The sequence below is a fragment of the Lolium rigidum genome, chromosome 2 (genome assembly GCF_022539505.1).
Source record: "Lolium rigidum isolate FL_2022 chromosome 2, APGP_CSIRO_Lrig_0.1, whole genome shotgun sequence".
NCBI lineage: Eukaryota > Viridiplantae > Streptophyta > Magnoliopsida > Poales > Poaceae > Lolium > Lolium rigidum.
The window spans coordinates 263,923,633-263,930,238 of NC_061509.1; the positions used below are offsets into that span (position 1 = coordinate 263,923,633).

Consider the following 6,606-nt stretch of genomic DNA (forward strand, 5'->3'; position numbering starts at 1 on the left):
CCGAACCGGCCGAGCAGCTCGCCCGTGAACCGGAACGTCGCGAACGTGGATGCAGGATGGGATGTGTCCACCAAAAAGACCGGTATTGGAGCTATTATACGTGACCATCTGGGACAAGTGGTGGCATGTGAATGGAAATTCATTCCATGGTGCGCGAGTGGAGAGGACGCTGAGGTTCTAGCGTGTCTTCAAGACTTAAAATCCCTTATCAGTTTTCAAGCCCCATATGTAATTTTGGAATCTTCTTGTTTGCGCACTGTCAAGACTTTACAATACAAAGTAAAGGATACTTCTTGTTGGAGCCTATATGGGGCTTCTGAATCTCTACCAGTTTATTTCCATTTGCAAAGTTGACCCTGCAAGCAATGGTCTAGCACATGGTTTGGCGCTGTTAGGTAAGAAGGGCAACTCTGGGTCTATTCACGGTTCTGTACCTCCATCTTTGGCGGGTTTAGTTGCGAATGATTGTAATTGGATCGATGAGCTCCTAGTTGTTCAGGTTCTCTATCTCATCTGATGTAACCATTCTGTAACTCCGGAGCAGCAAGTTTCTTACATGCTCTTTTTCTTGTCAGGATACCGAAGGGGATTGGAAGATTTTTAATGAGCGCCTTACTTGCGTAATATATTATGGTTCATCTTGAAAAAAAATGCGGTTCTATTCCAAAAGTCTATGAAATAAAAAAGTATCGCTTAAAATTAATGTGTTGCTCTGGTGTTTATGCTATGACGTTTTTTTCTCACTGAACATAATATATTTCTAATTATAATTGGCATGGGGATACACGATGCCGTGGATACAGAATGGTACTCACTGAATCACCAATTGTACTCCGTTAGATCCAGAAGCTTGCCACTGAAACCGCGCCACAGGAAATGAAACTGCCACCATTGCAATTACTCAGGCTCTATCTGCGCACAAAGGGTCAGAAGAGTCACTTGATCGGTCAGCCACCAGCCGCAGCCATCACTTGATCAGCATGTCACGGCCTCATGCTCCTATGCTTGGAAGTTCAGCACGCAGCTCCCGGTGCAAGCACACATCTCTGACCCTTGCTTGCCACTCGTCGCACAGTCACACTCACATCTCAATTCCCAGTGCCCTCCATGCCTAGCTAAGACAATTATAGAGTAAAATCATGGAGCGATAAAATAAAAGAAGACGTCTGACCTGAAACCATTTGCTATGCTACTATACTTGGGAAGAAGAAAATGAAGTATATATATCGATAAAGATGAAGGCCACAATATATTTGAGATAAATTTACACTGTTGTAGTGTACCAGCTATGATTTATTCAAAATACCTAATGCAGTACTACCAATCAATAACATACACCTACTATCGCGTCAATGTAGACATGTGTACACAAGCATTTCCATGTACCAATTAGATACGCAACCATAAGGTCTTCATATGTATGTTTTCGAAAAAGAAACTTTCAACACTTAATTTACCGATCTTATACTAAAAATAGTCAATTCCAAAATCGACTTTAACTTCCAAGTAAATATCAAAGCTTTCAACACTTACGAAATGAGCCTAACTCAACTAGTTGGGTGAGTGGATGTACCGACCTAACATCTGATTTCAAATACTCACTCACACGAATTTAGGGCTCTATTTAAACATTAGGATCAGTTGTCCTGGCACTCATGCAATATATCTTGAATACTAGGCTTGATACTTAACTATGATTAAAAATCATGTTAGCCGAGAAGTGAAACTCACCCCCAATTTTATGAAAACCGCACGAACCCCGTGTCATCCCCTTTCTGGTAACACATGAGTAAACCCTAGCGCCTGTTGAAAATATAAGCAAATTATCATATGAATTAATCCGAAAATTAATCCGAACTAGTACTTGACAAATCATGACTACATAATCAGCAGATAAACTAAACATGCAGATCAACAAAACGGATGAAAAGATCTAGATAAACCTATCACATATACTCCCAACAGTACTAGAAACTGTACCAAGATTTTGAGTAGGATAGATATATGTACCGTCCAGCGTTGGCAGCAGCAGTAGCAGCAGAAGCGATGTTGGCGGCAACAGCATGGTCCTGATTGTTGTCGCCCATGTTGAGGTTGCCGAAGAGGTTGTCGATGTCCGGGAAGAAGTCTTCGTACGGAAACTCATCGTCCGATGATGTCGTGTTGCCAGTAGTCGCGCGTAAGCGCTCCCCAAAAACCTGATTGCCCCTCACCCGTACAGGTCTACGAGAGGCAGGGTTCCGGAGGCCTACTGTCCCGTCGCTCGGTGCACACCGAAGGACGGGATGAAGAAGACGAAGGCGGTGACGCAATATACTGGAAGGAGGCGGTCGCACATGGTGTCTCGTGCAGGCTAGGGTTCACGTCCGCGCTTATATAGTGTGGTTCGGGAAGGTCGTGGGGCGCAGCCCACGTCCGAGTCCATGATCCAGAAAAACCGGAACGAAACGGCTGCGTTAACACGACCGTTAATGACTCGTAATTAATCACACAATTAATTTCCTGAACAGCAAAAAGATAAGCTCGGCTCGGCGATTCACGCAACCCGCGGCGCGTCGTTATGAGGCGAGGCGGGCGGCGGAGGAGGAGGAGTGCGTGAGGGTTCTCTCTCTTCTCACTCACTTACAAGGAGTAGAACAACCTTGATACGTCGCAAATGTATCTATAATTTTTGATGCTTCATGCTTGTTTTACACCAATTCATATATGTTTTGCTTACATTTCGTTGCACTTTTACGTGATTTCCAGCACTAACTTATTGACAAGATGTCACAGTGCCAGTTTCTTTTGATTTCAGAAAAGTTGTACAGGAAACATTCTCGGAATTGGACGGGACAAAAGTCGAAGTCAATATTTCTCCGTAACGAAGACAGAGACCGAAGGGGATTCGAAGGGGGGCAGCAGGGCGGCCAGGTCAGCCCTAGGCGCGGCCTGACCCTAGCCCACGCCTAGGGGTGGTGTGGGCCACCCTGGCCTCCACCGACCTAGCCCTTCCGCCTATATATTCACGATCTCGGAAAAATCCCAGACACCAGAGCCTCCATCCACGAAAAGTTCCGTCACGGCCGTCATCGCAGAACCCATCTCGGGGTGGGGGGGAGGGGGGTTCTGAAGCTCTTCCCAGCACCCTGCCGGAAGGGGGAATCATCGTCGGAGGCATCTACATCGCCATGCCTGCCTCCGAACTGATGCGTGAGTAGTTCATCCCTGGACTATGGGTCCATAGCAGTAGCTAGATGGTTGTCTTCTGCAATTTGTGCTTTATGTATAGATCTTGTGAGCTGCCCTATATGATCAAGATCATCCTTATGTAATCCTACATGTTGTGTTTGCTGGGATCCGATGAATATTGTATACTATGTTGAGGTCGATTATATATTCATGTCATATATTATTTTTGATCTTGCATGCTCTCCGTTGCTAGTAGAAACTCTGGCCAAGTGGACACTTGTGACTCCTAGAGGGGGTATTTATGCTAGATAGTAGGATGCCTCTAGTTTTCTGGGAGAGTGACGATAAACTTCTAAGATTTTAGATGTGCTGTTGCTACTAGCGAGAAAACAACAATATTTTATCTGAGGGTAATTCTATTGATTACATTACACACAATGCTTAATGCAATTATCTGTTGCTTGCAACTTAATACTGGAAGGGGTGCAGACGCTAACCAGAAGGTGGATTTTTAGTCATAGACGTTGTTGGATTACGGTCTATGTATCATGTTGTAATGCCCAATCAAATCTCATAGTAATCATCTTGTCATGTATTGTCATTATTCTGTCAATTGCCCAGCTATAATTTATTCACCCAACATGCTATCTATCTTTATGGAGATACACCTCTAATGAACTGTGGACACCGGTCCTATTTCTGTCTCAATACTATATTGTTTAGGAATTCATTTTGAATGTATTCAAAGGGTCATGCACCGTAAATTTGTCAACCAAGGCATAACCCAAGGGGATCAGGGAGCTCAGCACATACATGATGTTAATCATGGCTGGTGTAGGATTCGTTGAACAACCAATGATCCAAATAATAATGTGTATGAGCCACTTCCCTTCTGAAACCCGATAATGTGCATAGCAGCTTAACTGAACCAGTGATACGGCAATGAATTATCCTCAGAACATGAGTAAGCATTGGAAACTATTTGCTGGCTTAATCCATAACCGTACAAATAAGAATGTGTATGCTCATGCTAGTAGTGCAAATAAAAATAAAAATACTCCAGCATCGTCACTCCGTCCCGAAGATTACAAAGAGCATAAGTATTACCCCTCTTTTTCCTCTTTGGCTAGCAAAAAAAAAATATACTTGATGCCAACATGAAAAATCCTATCTGAGAAAGAAAGTTAGGATTTAGAAGAGAAACATATATAAGACACCCAGTCATTTTCCACTATAAGAGCATCAAGCTCACAAGCAACATGCGAAGAAAGACTATTGTGATTATTGCCCTCAGCACCCATTAAATGTATGGCAACAAGTGGAACAGTTGGGACAGTTTTCCACTCAGCCATCCGAAAAGTTTGCATAAATGGTTCCAGAAATCGAGCATACGAAAGACATTTTCCACAAAGCTAGGATCAGCCCGTTCCTTACTATCATCCCCACTGAAAACATCCATCCTTTTTTGTACCTCCATTAAGAATCCACAATATATAAAGACCAAACTAAGCAGACTGCCTATACCTTGGTAGCAATTATCCAATATGATGTTGAACGACACCACTTATTCTGAAAAGGTAAGGACATCTATGAGTATCTGCTGTCTGATTGATGTGAACGTGAAGGGCTTTGAAACAGAATAAAGAGTTATAATGTCAAAGCGTTTTCATGAAATGCTTATATTGACTATCGCCATCAAACTGATCCCCTAAGAATTTTTTCAGGAAGTACTGTGGTCACCAGATACAAGGCACCTCAAGTCCGTGAAAGTAAACACATATCAAATTTGAACTAAATCATAGAATACTTGAACAACCGAAGAAACAAGAAAAACAAACTTATCTTGAATGCATGATGCTAGCTCAATAATGAAAACCTTCTACAAAGGATTGCATAAACATCAGGACAATCTCCAGGGGCTAAACAAAAGCTAAAATGATTAATCACCAAACATGGACAACAAATGCCAACAAACAAATCGTCAAGTGAACAAAACTAACTGTAAAACAATAAAAGCAAAAACAACAAACCTGAATTGACAGACTGCAAGAGAGGGGCATAGGCCAACAAATCAAGAAAGATACGTGTGGAAGACTAAATTGTCTCAGAATGAACATTAATTAGAGAGATAAAGATGAGATAGTTGTTGCGGTGGACGACTTTTACCTGCGAAGAGAGAATGCAGCAACACGCTCATCTTCAGTCATGTGCTACGACGAAGTCGGCAATGACACCCCAGGTCACTGCAGGCACGTCCGCTCAAGTCAATAGTTTGTGGCATCCTCGTCTCTGGCACCTCCCTCGGGTTCATAAATGCATATAACCATTTCCTGATGAGTATGACAATCAGGTTTGCAAACTCTAGAATATTCAGTCAATTTACATTGAAGAACACAACGGAGGTTGGCAAGAAATATTCCTGCTGCTAGTGCTTAACCTAAGTCCTCCAAGGTTAGCAAGTCAATACTTGCTCCCATTTAAAGTTCTGCAAATGGTTTACGGTTTACATCACAACTAATATTGATGCTATTTATTAATAACAGAAGGCAGGAAAAAATCTAGGAGTAGTAATTTCTCATTTCCATCAATGTAGTTTAGCATTAATTAATTAGCTGTACACATATGTGTATGCTCGTAGATTGAAAGTACCGATTGCTTATGAAAGTTGCCCCATTCAACATCACATTTTATGGAGGCACGTTTATTTTCATTCCGAAGACAGCATATTGAAAGTACTGATTGCTCTATATCACCTAAAAATTACCATGAATAAAAAGTAAACATGTGCATGCACTCTGCTCAAATATGAGTTTTTATATCCTGCTTTGCTCTCTTTGAACCAATCCTACAACCCAAACAACAATGTTAAACATAAGACATGTCAACATTTTCCTTTACAGAAGACAACACCCATCCTGGGCTATATGCTTCCCTCCATGTACATGCCAGGAGATAAATAAAGTCCTCCTTTAAATAAATCAGAAATTTGGTGGCTTTCTTCAAGGTTCACTAATTAAACCATTTCTTCAAGGTTCACTAATTAAACCATGGAAGTCTACCATGAGAGGGTGAAAAGGAGCCGTTGTACTTTCTTCAAGGTTCACTAATTAAATGGGTGACACCATTGACATACAAATTATCTGACCGTAAATCCTTGTGCTCCAATCATGCGTACTGGAGATATTACACTTTGCCAATTCCTGACGTGACACAGCAACTGCTCATTCCCTTTCTAGTAAGCACAAGGTTCAGATCATGTTGCCCTACTATTGGCACTCTTCAAGTATTTCTGCATGGCATCCAATTTTTTTATGTTGACCTCTGGCCTTCTAACAACGAAGATTTATTAGAGTGATCAAGCTTTATGTTCACAACTGAGCATGAAGGGTCCAACTTTAAAATTTCCTAGACATTTGAATATCATATTAGAAATGC

The 6,606-nt window shown here is 41.7% G+C and overlaps 1 long non-coding RNA gene across 1 annotated transcript; it reads right to left on the reverse strand.

Moving 5' to 3' along the window:
* Positions 1 to 4,041: 4,041 nt before the first annotated feature.
* LOC124688696 lies at positions 4,042 to 6,280 on the reverse strand. Its single transcript, XR_006998603.1, has 3 exons — positions 5,936 to 6,280; positions 5,338 to 5,501; positions 4,042 to 4,740 (listed from the first exon to the last, which is right to left on the reverse strand). It is a non-coding gene; the product is annotated as an uncharacterized LOC124688696 (long non-coding RNA).
* Between the last annotated feature and the right edge of the window lie 326 nt (positions 6,281 to 6,606).